The sequence below is a fragment of the Acinonyx jubatus genome, chromosome A1, assembly GCF_027475565.1.
Source record: "Acinonyx jubatus isolate Ajub_Pintada_27869175 chromosome A1, VMU_Ajub_asm_v1.0, whole genome shotgun sequence".
Classification (NCBI taxonomy): Eukaryota; Metazoa; Chordata; class Mammalia; order Carnivora; family Felidae; genus Acinonyx; species Acinonyx jubatus.
Window position 1 is genome coordinate 25,425,869 of NC_069380.1, and position 19,939 is coordinate 25,445,807.

A 19,939-nucleotide genomic window follows, 5' to 3' on the forward strand; every position below is an offset into this window, starting at 1 on the left:
CCAAAACGAAGAGTCGGACACTTAACTGACTGAGCCACCCAAGTGCCCCCTGGTTAATATTTTTAAAATAGTATTCACACACACACACACACACACACACACACACACACACACACACATTTACTCTGTCTGGGAATGAGTAGTCAAAGTTATGTGGGAGAAATAATTTTCCAATCTTTACCAGTCTAGTGAGAAGCTTAAGCTTCTTAGAAAGGAAAGGAAAGGAAAGGAAAGGGGAAAGGGAAGGGAAGGGAAGGGAAGGGAAGGGAAGGGAAGGGAAGGGAAGGGAAGGGAAGGGAAGGAAAGGAAAGGGGAAAGGAAAGTTTAAAAAGAGAAGACAAGAAAACAAAGTTTAAAAGTATCCAAAGGTGGAAGCAACACAGGTGTCCATTACTGAACAGATAAACACAATATGGTCTGTTCAGAGAATAAGATTTGTTTAGCCTTAAAAAAAACGGCAATTCTGTCACATGCTACAACCTAGATGAACCTTGACAGGATTATAATAAGTGAAGTAAGCCACTCACAAAAAGACACACTGTATGATGCACTTACACGAGTGCGCTCAAATCCATAGAGACAAAAAGCAGGATGGTGGTTGCCAAGGGCTGGGGAGGAGGGGATGGGGTTAGTAGTTAATGAGTACAGAGTTACAGTTTTGCAAGATGAAAAGAGTTACTTGGAGCTGGAAGTTGCTGACGGTTGCACAGCCATATGGATGTACCTAATGCCACTGAACTGTATACCTAAAAATGTTTAAATCTGTATTCATTGGATACAGGCAACTTTAATAAGAGACACAATATAGTGGCTTAAATAATTTTTATGTTATGCATATTTTATCAGAATAAAAATATTATTCAGAGGCCCCTGGCTGACTCAATGGGAAGAGCATGTGACCCTTGATCTTGGGGTTGTGAGTTCGAGCCCCACATTGGGTGTAGAGATTACTTAAATGAATAAATAAAAACTTAAAAAAATATTATCCAAACACATGTGTAATTAGTTGTTTGACATCTTTCTCTTCAGGTAGAAGATAAGCTCTGTAAGAGTGGGATCTTGTCCCAGTAGGATCTTATTCACTGCTATGTGCCCATGATTTAGCACAGTGCCTAGCGTGTAGCAGTAACTTCACAAATACTTGTCAAAGGCATTAATAGTCCTGGGAGTGGGATTTGGGGGGCAGGTTATGCCTTAGGAAAGCAATACCCCATATAACGAATTACCTAAGAAACATTGGCAGATTACTGCTTAGTTTGCTACTGATAATATTTAGCTGTCATAGTACTTTGGCATTTGTGAACACGTATCTTGATTAAATATAGAAAGAGAGGAAAAATGAGTATCACGTTACATACCTAGAGCCACATTCTTTTTTTTTTTTTAAGCTTATTTATTTATTTTGAGAAAGAGAGAAAGAGAGAGCAGGGGGTGGGGGGCAGAGAGAGAGGGAGAGAGGGAATCCCAAGCAGGCTTGACATTCAGGGTGGAGTCTGATTCAAGCCTCTATCTCATGACCTGAGCCAAAATCAAAAGTCAGACGCTCAACCAACCAACTGAGCCAAAATCAAGAGTCAGACGCTCAACCAACCAACTGAGCCAAAATCAAGAGTCAGATGCTCAACCAACCAACTGAGCCAAAATCAAGAGTCAGATGCTCAGCCAACCAACTGAGCCACCCAGGCGGCCCATACCTATAGCTACATTCTTAATCACTCTGTCCCTTGCAGAGGAGGGATTCTCCCTTTTGAGCCTTTTAATATGCTGATGAATTTTAGAAATAATACTTATTGTATTTTCGTAGATTAGCACAAGTAGTTTACATTTTAGCCTATTAGATTTGACCTAAAATAAACACGTCAGCCTTTTAGTTACAGAAAATAAAAGAAAGGAAGGATATAACAGGCAAGTGGGGAAAGAGACCTGTAGGGAGGGGAGGGAAAAAAAAGATGGCTCTAGGGAAGCGAGCAATTGCAACTGAAAACAATACTCATTAAAATTAAAAATTCATATATCTTTTGAAAGCCTATACCTGGGAATATCCCACAGAGGCAAAACCACAAGTTCATGGAGACACATGTACATGGATGCTACTGCAGCATTCCTTGCTGTGACAAAAAGCTGGAAACAAAGCCCGTGACTGAATAATTTATAGTATACAACACCATCGGTTATTATCCAGCATTAACAAGGCTGAATTAAATCTAAATCAACGGACTTGGAGAGATTTCCATGAAGCGTTGTTGAGTGAGAAGAGAACGGTGCAGAAAAGTGTCTATAATGTACACACACATATTCCACTTTTGCAAGGAAAAAAAAAAGTTAAAAAGCCCTTCAAATCTCTATTTCCAATTTGGTGAGCATGGAGGAAAATATGAGAGCACGCATAGTTGTCGGGTGAGTTGTTGTGGGACTGTCTGGTGTCGGAGGGGAGGAAGAAGAAGACAGGAAGGAGGAAACAAAGTAGAGATGATAAAAGCACATACGATTTGCATTTACATAAAGTTATGTGTGGCGTAGAAAAAAATTAAGTTCAAAATTATGCAGTCAAAGCTAACTAGTCTCCTCCCTGGGTAAGGGTTCTTCACCTCTGAGGCCATCAACTCATGTTAATGGCAGAGGGACAAGACAGCCTTAGGCAATATTGACCCGTAAGAGACATGAAGACTCTTGGTCGTGGCTGGCTTTCCCGTCTCTCCTAACTGGAGGAATGGCCTGCTGCCTGGCATGTGGGGAGCCAAATTGCTTATCTATAGTCTTTTAAAGTACCATCTTTTGGGGCGCCTGGGTGGCTCAGTCGGTTAAGCGTCCGACTTCGGCTCAGGTCATGATCTCGCGGTCCGTGAGTTCAAGCCCCGCATCGGGCTCTGTGCTGACAGCTCAGAGCCTGGAGCCTGCTTCGGATTCTGTGTCTCCCTCTCTCTCTGCCCCTCCCCTGCTCATGCCCTGTCTGTCTCTGTCTCAAAAATAAATAAAAACATTAAAAAAAAAAATACAGTCCCATCTTTTATTCACTTTGGGATCTAATATAAATTCAGGAAGTGAGAACCACCTCTGTCAAAGTGTTCCACTATATGATCTGTGATATATACCATAAGGTGTATGATAGATGATTATAAGGTATGTGGGTGGTGTGGAAAAACACCATGTTGTTGTGGTGCCTGGGTGGCTCAGTCTGTTGAGCAGACTTTGGCTCGGGTCACGATCTCACAGTTTGTGAGTTTGAGCCCCGCATTGGGCTCACTGCTCTCAGCGGGGGGCCTGCTTTGGATCCTCTGTCCCCCTTTCTCTCTGCCCCTCCCTGCTCATGTGTGTGTGTTCTCTCTCTCTCTCTTTCAAAACTAAATAAACATTTAAAGAAAAAAACAAAAAACATCATATTGTGGTGGTTCAGGTTTTGGTCTCTGGGGTCACGTGGCCCTGGGTTCAACTCTGCATTTGCTGGTTATAGCTAGCTGCTTTAATAAGAGACACAAAACAGTGACTTAAATAAGAAAATAGTTTAACTTCTCAAGTAATAACCCTGACCGTCAGTCGAGGGCTGGTCTGATGGCTCTTGGTGATGGAGACTCAAGTTCTTTTCATCCATTTATCCCTGCAAGGGTGAAGACCATTCACCTACTTGCCTTCCAGCCTGTGAGAGAGAGAAAAAGGAGAGGGGAGACTTCACTCGAAGGTGAACTTTTCCTATTAGCTTAGATGCTAGTCACATGGCCACACCTAGCTGCAAGGGAGGCTGGGAAAAATGGTCTGGGGCTGGTATATGAGCAGCTAAAACTGTCATTGCTGAGGAAGACAAGGAGATAAGACACTACCCCCCAACTCTCAGAACTATATCCTAATAAACTGTGATACAATGGTAGAGCAAACTGGGAAACTATAAAGAGGAGTCCTGATCCCGTCTGAGGGGTCAGAAGATTGACTTTTTCCCGAGGCAGAGGTCTAAGGGATTCACTAGAAGAAGCAAGGAAGAGGGTTCGAGGAGGACGGAACAACGTGCAAAAAACTCCGAAATAGAGGAATCACAAAAAGGTTTAATTTAAGCAAATATGTAAATCAGTTCTCTTCCCAAGGACCCAGGCTGGCTAGTAAAATATATTGTAACATGTGCATCAGCCCTCAGACACACCATTTATTTTTGGGGGGCTTGGAACTATCCCACTGTGGTTCAGCTGGCAGCCCAGACAAAGCTGACATTGGTTTGGGAAGGTCTCATTTTTTCTTTCAGTGAGACCCAAGTGAATGAGCTTTGTGTGTGTTGCTTTAGAAGAATTTGACGAAGTTGTGCCCCTTATTTGCGTTATCTATGATTTTAGGTAACGTTACAAAATCGTCCCGTAATTTTCTGTAATATATGGAAATGGAAATGTGGTGGCTTTGAAAATCATTTGCCTTTGCACATCAAAGGAACAAATTGACAGTTGGGTAACGGATCCACCTTGCCACGTGGGAGGTGAGAGCTGCAGTAATCATTGAGTCACAAGACGCATTTCCATACACAGCACATGAAGACCAGTTTCATTGCTTTATAGTTTCACCTCCTATTAAAGCCCTGTTAAATGTGAGTCAGAGTCAGCTTGAGGTCCTAGAATTTGAGAGAGCCCATCTTTCTGCACTGCTTACTCCACCTTTTCTTACTGCAACAGGGTGATTGTTTTTAGAATATTAATGTGCTTCTCTCCTTTGCTTTCCCAAGGACATAATTTTCCCCTTAGTTGGTTCTAGGCATGTATCTGATTTGAAGGAGATGAAAATCTGTTATGGGTGCAAAGAGAAAGGCTGGGTAATTTCCATTTTTTGGCATTTAAAACCAGGATTAGGCAGTCAGGCCTGTCTTGAATATGGATTTTGCACGCTAACATCTTTAGCGTACCTAGGAACCAGGCCCTGGTATAGTGTAGCAAAGTGTAGGGTCATATAGAAAAGAACCCCAAGGACGGTTGCTAGATAAAATGCAGGTTGCCCTGTTAAATTTCAGGCTAACGATGAAAAGTTTTTTTTTTTAAATTTTTTTTTAAACTTTTTATTTATTTTTGAGACAGAGAGAGACAGAACATGAATGGGGGAGGGGCAGAGAGAGAGGGAGACACAGAATCGGAAGCAGGCTCCAGGCTCTGAGCCATCAGCCCAGAGCCCGACGCGGGGCTCAAACTCACGGACCACGAGATCGTGACCTGAGCCGAAGTCAGCCGCTTAACTGACTGAGCCACCCAGGCGCCCCGAAAAGTTTTTAAACATAAATGTGTTCCAAATACTGTACGGGACATACTGACACTAAAAAATTATTTGTTTATCTGAAATTCAAATTTAACTGGGCATCTTGTATTTTTATTTGCTAAGCCTGGCAAGCCTAATTTCCAGGACAGAGAGGCAAATAATACCATAAAGTAGGAAAATAAGATGTGAGGGGAGTCTATAGCATGATAGTCATACTGACTGTACAAACTTTGAAGCCCTTTTCTCTCTTTGACCAGAGACCACACCCACTATGGAATCAGAAAATATCAGACACAGGGCGCCTGGGTGACTCAGTGGGTTAAGCCTCTGACTTCAGCTCAGGTCATGATCTCACGGTTTGTGGGTTCAAGCGCTGCACTGGGCTCTCTGCTGTCAGAGAGCAGAGGCCCGCTGCGGATCCTCTGTCCCCCTCTGTCTCTGCCCCTCCCCTGCTTGTGCTCTCTCTGTGTCTCTCCAAAATAAATAAATAAACTTTAAAAAAAGAAACGAGACTATCACAGATACTTGCTTTCCTAGCTTCCCTTGAATATAAGTGAGGCATGTGCCAGTCAGATATACACATGTACCTTGACATTGATTAGGAAGCTGGGACTTGGAAGAAGCAGGTGTTCTGGTGTTGGGTGATGACAGGGACCTTGGCTGCATACGGTGTCCAGTGTTGTCAGTGGAGGAACCTGCGGGGTCCAGTGTCCATAGCAACAGCAGTGTTTCTAAAGCCTTGTTGTGAGCCTTGTTCCCCACTGCAGAGCCTCAGCGCCTGGTTCTGGCTCTCCCAGGGATCCTGCCGGGTCTCCAGTGCCTTCTGATGAGTCCCTTTGCCCCTTCACTCTGCCAGAGTTGGTTCTGTGCCTTGCACCTAAAAACTATGAGCGATAAATGAAAGAAAAGTCTTCTCAGGCATGAGAAATTATGGAGAGGAGAACAAGAGGAGCGGGAGATAGGAGAGGAGGGTGGGCGGGAACGGGTTTGGACCGGAGATGGAATGTAGGTAAGTTGCGGGGGCCGGAGGCCTTCGAGGGTGCTCCTGTGCCAGTCTGCGCTGGTGGAGCTGTCCTGGTGGTTCACAGCCCATTCTGATTGCCTGATCCGGTTAGTAAACACCAGTGTCCATTTGGATTGTGTGGTGCTTATGCTTTACTGGTTTTTAAAATGGTTTGGTTTGGGAGCACCTGCATGGCTCAGTTGGTTAAGCATCCGACTTTGGCTCAGGTCATGATCTCACCGTTCCTGGTAAAGCCTGCTTGGGGATTCTGTGTCTCCCTCTCTCTCTCTCTCTCTCTCTCTTGCCCCCTCCCCCATTTGTGCTTTGTGTGTGTCTCTCTCTCAAAAATAAATAAACATTAAATTTTTAAAAATATTTTGGGGTTTTTTACTGTGGTTAAAAAAAACCCCACATAACATAAAATTTAGCATCTTAGCCTTTTTAAAAAAAAAATTTTTTTTAACGTTTATTTATTATTGAGAGACAGGGCAAACAGGGGAGGAGCAGAGAGAGAGGGAGACACAGAATCGGAAGCAGGCTCCAGGCTCTGAGGTGTCAGCACAGAGCCCGACGTGGGGCTCGAGCTCACAAACCGTGAGATCATGACCTGAGCCGAAGTCGGACGCTTAATGACTGAGCCACCCAGGTGCCCCTAGCATCTTAACCTTTTTAAGTGTAGTTCCGTAGTATTAAGTACTCACATCGTTGTACAGCAGATCTCCAGAATTTACTAGTCTTGCAAATCTGAAACTCTGTATCTATTAAAGAAAATTCCCCTTTTCCTTCTTCCTCCAGCCCCTTTCTGTTTCTGTGAATCTGACTGCTCTAGAGAGCTCGTGTAAGTAGAAACCTAGAGTATTTGTCCTTTTGCATTTGTCTTACTTAGCACAATACCCTAAATGTTTATTCATTTTGCAGCACCTGACAGGATCTTCTTCCTTTTAAAGGCTGAATTACATGCCATTGTATGTACATACCACATTTTCCTTATTCATTCATCCATCCATGGACACTTGGGTCCCTTCCACATCTTGGCTGTAGTGAAAAACGCTATGAACATGAGGGTGCAGATATCTCTTCAAGGGCTTTGAAATATTTTGAGTTGCGGGGCGCCTGTGTGGCTCAGTCAGTTGAACGTCTGACTCTTGGTTTTGGCTCAGGTCATGATCTCATGGTTCGTGGGATTGAGCCCCGCATCCGGCTCTGTGTTGACATCTCTCCTTGGGATTCTCTCTCTTCCTCTCTCTCTGCCCCTCCCCTGCTCATGCTCTCTCTCTCTCTCTCAAAATAAGTAAACAAACATTTAAGAAATGTAAATATTTTGAATTGCTCCTGGGTGCAACTATTCATCTTGCTTAAGGAGAGGGGATCTCTGAGAGTTAATGGCCAGAGATGTCCTTGATTCCAGTGTGGCACAGGTGAAATGTAGAGTTTAGCTGAGGAGCTCAAGATGTGGTGAGGAGGTTGTTCTACAGCGAAGACCTGTGTAGGGAAGGGCACCCAAGCCAGACTTGATTGGAAATCCCAGACCTCTGAGTGTGGGGGGCCCAGAGTCGAGAGTGCTGCTGGCTGGCTGGGTCCAGCTAAGTTAGACCAGAGTAACCATGGACTTTCAGCCTCAAATGTCAGCATGGCAGGCAGCACCCAAGGGGAAAGAGGTGCTATCATAGCTTCTTAAGACCCCAACTCTTGGGGCGCCAGGGTGGCTCAGTCAGTTGAGCGTCCGACTTCAGCTCAGGTCATGATCTTGCAGTTTGTGGGTTCGAGCCCCGCGTCGGGCTCTGTGCTGACAGCTCAGAGCCTGGAGCCTGCTTCGGATTCTGTGTCTCCTTCTCTCTCTGCCCCTCCCTCACTTGTGTTCTATCTCTCTCTGTCTCTCAAAAATAAATCAATGTATCAAAAAATTAAAAAAAAAAGACCCCAACTCTTTTTGGACATCATGGGGTTGTAAAAACCATAGCCCTCAGCGCTCTGTTGGATAGAGAAGCAGAGGGCAAGGTGAGCCACTGAGAGACACATGTTACCTACATGGATGGTGAAATTATTGTATTAGCTACTAAGTTACTTCTGTTCTTGGCAAAGGTGTGGGTAGGGCAGAGAAGGAAGGCTAGATCAGTGAGAGATTAAATTCAAAATTGCTTTTCCTTCTGCATACCCGAGAAATTTGTGTTGGCTTTTTTGTGACCCTGCTGTATTTCCCTGCTTTGCAACCAATGTTGTGTTCTCCAGCCACACAGGACTACACGCTACCCCTCCACTCGGGCCCCGGAGGAGGAGCCCCTGGAGTTCGGAGCAAGTTGCTCAGCTGTTGCTGTGCGCGTCCTGGAGAAAATCAATGGTTTCCAAGGCGCCACAGCTGCGAACTCTATGTGCTTCTTCTGTTCATTCTGTTCTCTTGCTGTGGAACTCTCCCTTCCCCACTTGAAAAAACTCATTAGCCCCTTAAGAGCCATACCAAATGCCACGCCTGGGGAATTTATTTCCGGTCTATGCCCCATCCTGTGTTCTCTCTCTCTCTCTCTAGGAAGAAGCAATCACACCATTTCCCCCCTACCTTTTGCGTTTGATGGCTGGATGTCTGTCTGCCTCATGAGGCCAGGCACTGAGGGCAGCAAGCACATGGTTTTGTTGTTATGCCCCAGCTCCTGACATGGAACCTGGCGGAGCTGGGCCCTAACAAGTGTTAGCCGAACACTGGAATGAGCTCCCTCCTTTGTCTTTCCCTGTTTGACCACCCCAATCTCACATGTAAATGGCCGGCCTTTAATTAGATTTATCTTTGATCTAAATATTGGGGTTTATTCTTACCCACTTATGATAGCATTTAGTGAAACAACTTGCACATAATAGGCGCTCGTGTGGTGGTTGATTTGACTGGATGTCTTGGTTTCATGCCTTTGTTCACAGAATGTCAGAATTTGAAGAGACCCTAGAAATCATCAAGTACAACCCGTCACCTGGTATGTGAATTGGGGATGTCTCTGTGCCACTGGGTTAGGTCATACACATGGGTGTCTGTACTAATGCATCCCTGTGGCGCTAGTCTGCTGCATGGTCAACTCTTTTTGTTCAGTTATTGACAGCATTTGGCAGGTGCTTTCTCATGTTGATGGTGGTGATAAACAAATTGAGAAAGCAGTTCTAGAAAGAAGGGGTGGAATGCGCCAAGCAAGGAAGTGTGCGTGAAATGCCTGGGGCCATTACTACATTTGGAGTTCAGAATTGTAGCCACAGAGCTAGAAAGGCAGAGGTTAGGGGCGCAGAGAGACAACCGATGAGATTGGAGAGAGGAAGGGTCATGAAGGGCCTCCCTTGTTAGGCATAAGGAATTCGTTTTCATTACGTTGTCATTGAGGATCCTTGAGGAACTTTGAGCAATGGATTGATATTAGAAAGACCTTGCTGATATCATTATACTTGAGGCATAAGGTAGGGAGGTGACTTTAATATGGCGGCGAAGGATGAGGACCCGGCCCAAGGCAATGGTGGAGGGGATGAGACGAGGAACAGAAAGAAGAGATATTTAAGATATACATGTAAGAGGTCCTGGTGAGATGGGTGAGAGGCGAGGACTGGAGGACGACTTCCGGTTTGGGGATGGCCTCCTGGGTGGATGGCAGTGGGCCGTCGACCATGAGGAGCCTGAGGATCCTCTAGGTCACAATGATCCACCTTCATTTTCATTAACTGCTCTGAGATTCAGAAAAAGTTATGGCTAAATATACAGACATGACATGGACAGTCCCCAGAGAGAGGTGACAGAGGTTAAAGACCTCCAGATGTAAGGAATATAACAAGGGATGAACAGGATCAGCACCTTAACAAGGTGCTTTATTCTAGAAGTTGGAGAGGCCACTGGGAGAGCAGTTTCAGTAGAGTGTTGAGTCAGGAAGCCTAGATGAGGTAGAAACTTTCCAGGAGCTTGGCTGTATAAGGAGAGGATGACAAGCAGAGAGAGACACATTTTCTTTTTTTGCTAATAAGATAAGAGAGCCTTGGACTGACCCACCCACTGAGAGGCAAGCGCCAGATGAGAGGAAGGATTGGGGGTCAGGAAAAGGGGAATAATCAGGGGAGCAAGGAACTTGAGGCGGGGCGGGTGGACGATTAGAGGAAGGCTGATCCTTTCCTCAGAAACATTGAGGAAGGCTGTCGGGACAGGTGCTGAGGAAGATGTGGGTAGTGTGGCGAGTGCAGGGGTTGAACAGGAGACATCTGAGGTCTGTGCCCATGGACTCTATTCCCAGTGAGCCAGAGCTTGACACAGTCACTGGAGAGAGGGCAGCTACCACATAATGGTGGAGAGGGCAGACTCCGGAGGCACGGCTGGAGTTCACGTTCTCTTCCTGCCGTTCACTAGCTTATGACCCTGAGAAGCAAACGCCCAAACACCATGTGCCTCAGTTTCCTCATCTGCCTAACGGATAGGACAAGAATCCGCAATGGATTGCTGTGAGAATCAAATGAGTTACAATATGCGAAGGGCTTAGAACAGGTGTACAACAGGCGGCGTGTAACAGCTGTTGTTACTGCTGTCATTGTCACCATCGCTATCTGCTGAGCCAAAAGGTCTCTGGTGCACGGTTGGAGGTTGTAAAGATTTGGACCAGCTGTTGAGTAAAATAGGGACCGAAGAACGTGAAAGTTTAAAAGTTTGCTGAGTGATACTGGGGGAGGCAGCTAAGACCAGGAGATAAAACTGTTAGCCTGTGTGACCTTGTCCCCAAACAACCTAAAGGGACAGGCTTTGTCTTCTGTTCCTAGAGAGCACGCTTGAGGTTCCGAGAATTCCAGTGACTTGCCTAGGGTCACACACCGGTAAGCTGGCAGGAACAAGTGATTTGACTCCAGCTCTGTCTTTTAACCACAATGGGGTACAAAACACACCACGAAGCAGCTCACAAACCAAACTGTCACCAGGCTCTAGAAGCTGTGGTTGCCAGGCAGCGATGGGGTTATCCGTGGTGCAGGGCAAGAACAAAAGACATAGGACAGACAGAAGGATCTGGCTTTGTGAAGCACTTCTGTGACAATGGCTAGTGGAAGTTTCCTCCAAGTGACAAAAGGCTAGTTCACATCTCACTGGAAACACAATGTGTGTTTGTTTGTTTATTTATTTATTTATGGGGGAGGGCAAGTGGGGAAGGGGCAGAGAGAGGGGGGGGACAGAGGATCGGTCGGAAGCGGGGTCCGTGCTGACAGCAGACAGCCCAACGCAGGGCTCAAACTCACGAACTGTGAGGTCATGACCTGAGCTGAGGTCAGACACTTAACTGACTGGGCCACCCAGGCGCCCAATGTTCATTTATTTTTGAGAGAGAGAAAGCGAGCAAGGGACAGAGAGGATAGGAAGTGCGCTCAGCGCTGAAAGCAGAGAGCCTGATGTGGGGCTCAAACCCACAAACCTTGAGATCATGACCTGAGCTGAACTCTGGTGCTTAACTGACTGAGCCACCCAGCCTTCCCACAAAGCCAAATTCTGATGCATTGTGGTAAAGAAGGCTTTTGATAAATAGACCCTTTATTCAAGGACTTGGCTCAGCATTAAAGCTGATGGAACAGACAGAGTATATTATCTGGGATACATATATGGTGGGATCCAGCAGAGTGCCCAGCATACCATGGTGATTAGCATGTGTTTGCTGAATGAATGTCTGATTAAGTGATGGCTCTGGAGGTGTGGTAAGAGGGCGGAGAAGACATTTGGAGGATCCTTTAGAAATTAGTCTAACAGAGGCTTTTTCTCGAACATTTTAAAGTATTGGCACTACCTAGAAATTGCTTAAAATTTCTGTAAAATTCTCACCTAAACAATTGAAATCACTCGACCATATTAACTATCCTTCTAACAGCCAAGCCCCACCAGCTTCTAGATGGTAATGGCCCAGCTGGTTTAAATGGGTCTCCATGGTTACAGGCATGCTCTGGTTTCCATGGTTACATTTCCCAGTCCCTTGCAGGAGTTAGATATATGTGAAATTTCAAAGGATTTTTTTTTTTCCCTCTCTCGCCAGCCTACGCAGAAATCTAGGGTCCGAAGGTCTGAGATGAAAGTTTCAGTGACCTCTTGGGAAGGAAAGGGGGAAATGGTAATAATATTTGCGACAGTTGCAATCTATCATTGAATGAGGAAGAAAGGATTCAATGGGGACCTATTGTGGCGGTAGAAAGATATCCCTATATTATGAGCCTGAGCATTTTGCTTAATTAGTGGAGGAGGAAAACTGGGGTAAGGGAACAATACGCTCTTGTCTGGATCTGGCTCCCTGGGGGCAGAGGGGACGTTGGCCAGAGGTGGAGGGGGAATTCTTCCACATTAGAGTCCCTTTAGAGTGACCAATTCATCTCTCTGCCATGACAGCGCTGTAGCCTTCTTGTGTTGATTTCCCCCATGCTCCTCATTTCGAATCATCTCTCTTGGACCATTTTGGCTCAACCAGGCAGGCATCTGTTACAAGGCACCAGTCCAGGTCAAGACACTGTCATTGGAGCTGGCTTTTCTTGACAGAGGGAGCCCAGGTGGAATTCTAGTGCCTCCTTGTGGCATCTCTAACATTTCTAGCTCTACCTTATCCTGTAGGAACCGCTCCCCCCGCCACCCTCCAATGTTTTCCTGTTAGTATCTAGGAAGGAAAAATTGTCTTCCTCCATGGATTCACATATCCATCCTTCTCTCCTTCCTTCTCACAAAGTTACAGGGTATCCATTACGTTTTGGCTAGGCCCTAGAAATAGTACTAAGAAAGAAGAGGATATTGCCTTCACAGAGTTCACCATGCGGTGTGGGGAAGGGGCAAAACAGGTGAATAGCTCCTGGTAATAAAAAAGCAAATGGGACCATGACAGAGGGAGGGACCCACCAGCTGGGGAAGCCGGGGAAGCTGTGAAACCGGAGCGCCTTTTTGAGCTGGATGTTCAAAGAACCGGTCCCTCAAAGATGAAGGATGAAATAAAGACAATATTCCATTAAGCAGGGGATTCTGTCTTCAAAATAAACTGGAGTACAAAATGTAGTAACACCCACCTTTATCTGGGCTCATATGCTTGCTACTCTGTGGTCAGAAGCAGGTACAAAGACAGTGCTGGTGGGAAAACCTGAGAAGGTGTCAGTAGTAGAGTCAATCCAGCACAGCACCATTGGCTGAGTTGGTAGGCACCTCTTGGAAGGACCAGGTTGTTCCCTGGGCAGAAGGTGGGGTGTGTGAGTGAGCAGAGATGCACAAAAAGAGGCTGGGAGGGAGGCACAGACATACCCCCACCTGCAGCAGAGGCTTTGTGAACTAGTCCGAAGACAGGGCACTTGAGTCTGAAGGCTAGGGAGTCATTGAAAGACTTTAAGTAGGGGAGAAACATAATCCAATTTATGAATTACAAAGGTTGTTCTAATGCTGTTGTGTTCATAACTAAGTTCAAGAATGACTCCTGGGGTCTGGATCGGGAGACTTCATTGATGGTGGTGCCTGTTCACAGAAAGAGGGAATCTAGGGGTCCCTGGATGGCTCGGTCAGTTAAGTGTCCAACTCTTCATTTCCACTCAGGTCATGATCTCACAGTTTGTGAATTCGAGCCCTGCATCAGACTCTATGCTGACAGTGAGGAGCCTGCTTGGGGTTCTCTCTCTCCCTTTCTTCTGCTCTCTCTCTCTCTCTTTCAAAAAAAAAAAGAGGGAATCTAGGAGAGGTTGGAGCATGGAAGCTACACCTACTGGTCTCTTGTGTATTCTCCCAGAGATATTCTTTGCTTCTACAAGCATATTTCAATTTAAAGCCAATAATGAATTCTATTTGGTCATGTAGGGCCTAGGAGCATCACATGGATATGTCCAGCAAGCAGGGGATTTTGAATTAAAGAAAGCAGTCTGCCTGGAGATTTAGCTTTGAGGGTCATGGGTATCTAGACAAAAAACAAAATCATAGGAGAATAAGCAGAATGGGAAGAGAGGACAACTATGAGGAACAACCGTATTTAAGGGGGAAGTAGACAAAAAGACACCTGTGAAGGCCTGTAGTGGACACATGGGACTGACTGTTCAACATTGGTCCTTCTTCTACAACTGCCCCCCCCGCCCCCATGTTTATTGAAGAAGCTGCCATGTTATTTTGAATTGACATCCTCAAACCAATCCAGCCTAGTGAGCACCTAACACAGATTAGAACAGAAGTGTCTCCTCCATTCCAGCTACAGCTCATTGATCCAAGGGTGGGCTGCTGACCCAAGCCAAGCCTGAGTCCTCCCTAGAAATTATTATCTTTTAGGAGATAAAACATTTTTAAATTTCAGGGGCTCCTGGGTGGCTCAGTCAGTTGAGCAACCGACTTCCGCTCAGGTCATAATCTCGTGGTTCATGAGTTCGAGACTCGCGTCCGGCTCGCTGCTGTCAGTGCGGAGCTCACTTGGGATCCCCGTCCCCCTCTCTCTCTGCCCCTCCCCTGCTCATGCTCTCTTTGTGTCAAAAATAAGTAAACATTAAAAAATTTTTTTCTTTTAATTTCAATACCCAGCTCTAGCATTCATATACCCTGGCCTGGGGACAGGGTGGGGAGTACTCCGTTTTCCCTGTCCCCAAGGAGAGGGTAGATAGCTGAGTCACCCTTCACCCCCCCAAGTAAAGACCATCAGAAGGCCCAGATCTTGAGCTTTCAATATCAGGATCCAAATATGAGGGCTCACTCTCCCTCGAAGCTCAAACAACCTTCAACCAGGAAGGCAAGCCTTCTGCTCCTTTGTCTCCTGTCCACCCTTAAGACACAAAGACCTTCTGTCTGGCTAAGCAGGCAGGTCTCTTGGTGAACCCCAGGAGAATACAATCGTCTTTCCAAATGTAGCAAGCATACTAGGTCTCCGACGCCCCATCTTGGAGCACACTTGAGGTCAGTTTCTGGAGGTGTTGATGCACGGGGGGCACTGAGGTTTTGCACAGCTCAAAGCCTTTCAAGAGGTGGACCTGGGAAGCTTATATGGAGGAGATGCTACCTGAGATGCTCACCTGCCAGCAGGCAATTTCTGCAGCACGGTCCCGCAGGCCATCTCCCTTCGTGTGACATCTGTGGGTCACGGGAGAGGAGGCGGTTGACGTGAGTCACAGCCGCGGCCTAGAGCATGGCACCAGCCGTGATGAACTGCTCCAGTAGCCAGGGCCTGGAGTGGAGATGGGGGAGAGCCAGTTTGTCCTCCCTGGCAATTTGCGTGCTGAAACGAAAGAAGGAGGCAGTGTTCTTGGTGTGGCTAAAGCTGTGAGATGTCCAATTCAAAACTGTTAATGGCCACGCTCTTTTCCACATGGAGAAGATCAGCCTGTGGGGCCTGAGGTTGATGACACAGAAACTCATAGGGGAGCAGACTTAGAAAAGAAAGAGTCCGCAGGGCTGGAGACGCTGATTGCAGGCACCCTCACCCTTCCTGAGCTCTGTTTACTTCTGAATGATGGGGAGTTTCTCCCACAAATGCCTCTTAATTTGAATTGGGCTTCTGACCTTTGCTGCATCCTAATACTATAGAGTGACTTAGATGAAGCATAACCAGTAGGAGACAAAGCTAGGGAATAGGGTCACAGAAGTAAAAGGATATGGGTTTCTGGGGCACCTGGGTGGTTGAGTCGGTTAAGCGTCTATGGCTCAGGTCATGATCTCACAGTTTGTGGGTTTGAGCCCCGCATCTGGCTCTGTGCTGACAGCTCAGAGCCTGGAGCCTGCTTCGGGTTCTGTGTCTCCCTCTCTGTCTGCTCCTTCCCTGCTCATGCTCTGTCATGCTCTCAGAAATAAATAAACATTAAAAAAAATTAAAAAAAAATTTAATGTTCATTTATTTATTTAGAGAGCAAGCAGAGGAGGGGCAGAGAGTGAGGGAGAGAGAGAATCTCAAGCACTGACGGTGCAGAGCCCTATTTGGGGATCAATCTCAGGAACCATGAGATCATGACCTGAGCGGAAATCAAGAGTCAGACGCTTAACCGACTGTGTCCCTCTGTTGTATGTAATTTTTATGAATATTCACAAGTTGTCAAAAAGGCCACACCACTTTACATCCTTCTAGCAATGTGGAGAACACATTTCCTACCACTCTTGCCAACGGGGTATTTTAATATTTTTTACTTTTGCAAATCTATTAATTGAAAAGCGACTTCTTACCGTAGTTTTAATTTGCATTTCTTTTTTATGAGCAAGGTTGAGTTTCTCTTCATATATTTAAGCTTAAACTATTTTATTTCTATGAATTGTGTTCATATTTGTTGCCCATTTATTTGTTGGTTTGTTGATTTTTTGTTGTTGTTGAATTACTTTTTTTTTGAGAGAGAGGGTGCAAGTGAGCAAGGGGCAGAGAGAGAGATGGAGAGAGAGAGAATCCCATGAGGGGCAGAGAGAGGGAGAGAGAGAAGTGGGGCTCGAACTCACGAACCATGAGATCATGACCGAGCTGAAGTCCAATGCTTAACTGACTGAGCCACCCAGGCGCCCCATTGTTGAGTTTCTTATCGACTTCTGTCCGTTATTCAAATGCTAAGGAAATTATGCTTTTGTCTACGATGTGAGTTGCAAATATTCATATGTCTTTTGACTGCTTTCTATACAGAATTTTTTTTTAATATTGTTCAATTTATCAGCGCTTTATTTTAAGGCTTCTGGGTGTTAACTTATTTTTTGGCAATCCAATTCTGAGATTATAAAAGTAAATTCTCTCACATTTTCTTCCAGTACTTTTATGGTTTCATTTTTTGACATTATAAAATATATGATCTGTCTGGAATTTGTTTTGATCTACAGTGAGAGACAGAGATCTAACCCAATTCTCCCCCTACATGTCTACCCAGGAGTCTCAACATCACTTACTGAGTAATCTATTTTCTTTCTCACTGACTTGAAATGCCTTCTTTGTATTTGTGTCTGTTTCAGAACTTTCTATGACAGATGAGCTTTAACCCCATTCCCAACCCATTGTCCAACCAAGAAAGCTTCATTGTTACCGTTTTATTTTTAAAAATGGGAGAGCCGGGGCGCCTGGGTGGCGCAGTCAGTTAAGCGTCTGACTTCAGCCAGGTCACGATCTCGCGGTCCGTGAGTTCGAGCCCCGCGTTAGGCTCTGGGCTGATGGCTCAGAGCCTGGAGCCTGTTTCCGATTCTGTGTCTCCCTCTCTCTCTGCCCCTCCCCCGTTCAGGCTCTGTCTCTCGCTGTCCCCAAAATAAAAAATAAACGTTGAAAAAAAAATTTAAAAAAAAATGGGAGAGCCTTGAGAATGTTTGTCTGTGGAGGGGAAGAGCAGGTGGCAAAGGAAAGTACAGAGGAGGCACCAACGGGGCCATGAAGGGGCAAAGAGGTTAGGACCATTATGACAGATCCAAACAGCTCATTGGTATGCCCACCTCCGACAGGGGAGTGTGTGCTCTGGATTCTCAAAGGGTTTTTGCATAGTGTGAGGTCTCCTCCCTTTTAGCTTCGCGTAGCCCTCGCTCCCAGTTTGTCAGCCTCTTCTTGGCCACCCCGTCGCGAATCTGTGTCTATCGACCAAGTGTTCTCTCATGGACCTTCCTTGCACTTCTCGGAGGCTCAGAGCACAGCCTGGACCAATGTTACTGCCCATCTCGCTTTCTGCTCCCCTCTGTTTAGGTACCTCTCACTTGCCCCTCGGTGTTCGTTCCAAACCTCCCAGGCTCTGGCCCCTTCCTCCCAGCCAACGGCCTGTCTCATCTGGGTAGACGGCAGGTGCTCACCCGGAGTCCACGGTAGGGATTCAAGAGGCTGGTTCACAGAAGTTCTGTGTCAAAATCTGTGAGAAGTGAAATATCCACAGTGTTCATCAGATTCCCAACACCCCAAAAGGTCAGAAAACTTCTCCCTCAGCAAATCGAGTATGCTAGGTATAATCTCCTTGAGCTTTTTAACTTTTACCTGAACACTTAGAGATATATATATATATATCCATAACCACCCTCATTTCCTTTTCTCTGCTTTGGAGGACATGGGATTCCTCTTCCTGTTTCTTCAAAGCCAGTCCCATACATCACCCTTTCACTCCAGCCTTTCTGCCGGATTATTTTCTCTGAGTTACTTACTCTTCCTTCCCCTCCCCTCCACGCCTCCTGCCTTTCACACTGGCCTCTCTCGCTCCTAGGCCCACACAGGACAGCAGCAACACCACACTCCAGCACCCTGGTGCCCCCTCCCTTGCTCTCAGCAGGTCGGGGGCCTCTCCTCTGTGGTCTCGCAGTGTCCCGTGCATTTGTGTCCTGTGCCCCCCGCCCTGCACTATTACAGCTGTGCTGTCTGTCCTGTGAGACTGTGAAATTGAGGACCACATCTTACTTTGTATCTCTAGACCAATGTCTCACACACCATGGGAAGCTCGATCAATATTTGTAGTCAGGAGTTAATCGATTCAGTTCTTCTCTAGACCCTCTTCTCTCCTGTCTTTTCTTGAGGCCTAGAAATTAGAACAAGAAACCGTTTTCTGGGTAGGCACACGGTGGGTTTGTCCAAATGTAGCACCTCCTTTTTTTTTTTTTTCTTGTATCTCTTTTCTCTCTTACGTCATGCAGTACTCCACGAGCTTTAAAAAAAAAAAAAATGTGTTCTTTTGGCTACAGCTACACGGTGCGTCGGTCTAAACGACTCCTGAACCCTCTTCTGCTTTATAACGGGGAATTCAAAGCTCATACTCTAATAAAGTATAATTTGTGTTATTAACACCTAAATTGATGTGATTACTGCCCCCATCGAAGTGCAACTGCTCGGGAGGCAGTACAAATACAGCTCATTGAGAAATAGTTACCTACGTAAGAGAAAGAAAACCCAGGCCAGAGGTCCGAAATCACGGTGTCAGCAGGGCCACGCTGCCTCTGAAGTCTCCAGGGGAGAATTGTTCCTCGCCTCTTACAACTTCTGGTGGCTTGTAAAGTTCCTTGGCTTGTGGAGAGTATCACTTCCGCTAGGAAGGGTACCTGTCGTTGGATGGAACCCACCCTAAATCCAGGATGATCTCATCTTGAGATCCCGAGTTTAATTACATCGGCAAAGACCCTTATTCCAAACCAGTCACATTCTGATGCTCCGGGTAGCTGTGACTTTTGGGGGCCGCGATGCAGCCACTACCCCTGGCACTTCTCCAGACCCAGACCTCCAGAGCTCAGGAGAGGAATGTGAGACTCTCCCATCTCCCTTCTTGACTCCACCTCGTTTTATGAGTTGGGGGTTTGTGGCCCCAACTTTGCTTAACCCCTCTCACAAGCTGCCCCAGACACTGAACACCTTCTATCCAAGATACAGGATTAATCAGCAATGTCAGGCAAGCTTCCTTGTTATTGATTGGGTTGAAGCTGGCAATTCCTCACATTTTTTCATTTCTTTCTTTTTTCTCGTCTTGTTTGTAAATAGAAAAGGCTAAATGAATCATTTTGAATTGTATTGTGTATTGAATTGTATTATCCAGAGGATTCGATGGAAGCCAGTAAGTAGGAGACACGCAGAGCTGTCTTACTGGGCGGAACCTTACCTGTCGCAGGCATCTCTAAAGCCCTTCAGTGCATGGATGCGCCCTCCCCACGCTTCCCCCCACACAGACTCATAACCCTGAGGCCTGGACTAGACGATAGCTGATGAAAAGGAGATTCACAATGGCCAGACACGAATACTGATAACCTGGGGAGAATTGACAGGTAGGTGGTGATATCCCATTTTGGCAGACCACTGGTTTTCTCATTAGAAAATTGGTGGGGATGAAAACAGATGA

At 46.0% G+C, this 19,939-nt stretch overlaps 1 protein-coding gene across 4 annotated transcripts in view; it reads right to left on the reverse strand.

Annotated features, from left to right (window-relative positions):
* Positions 1-19,939, reverse strand: part of GPALPP1 (GPALPP motifs containing 1) — a 72,800-nt gene that overhangs the window by 23,004 nt on the left and 29,857 nt on the right. For 3 of the 4 annotated variants that reach the window (XR_008295576.1, XR_008295578.1, XR_008295579.1), the window contains 5 exons: positions 18,517-18,634; positions 17,925-17,980; positions 15,206-15,408; positions 5,805-6,101; positions 3,529-3,634 (listed from right to left, as the gene is read on the reverse strand). The gene's annotated coding sequence lies outside the window, so the exon portion shown is untranslated. The remainder of the gene's footprint in view (positions 1-3,528; positions 3,635-5,804; positions 6,102-15,205; positions 15,409-17,924; positions 17,981-18,516; positions 18,635-19,939) is intronic. The other variant, XR_008295580.1, reaches the window with a different exon arrangement.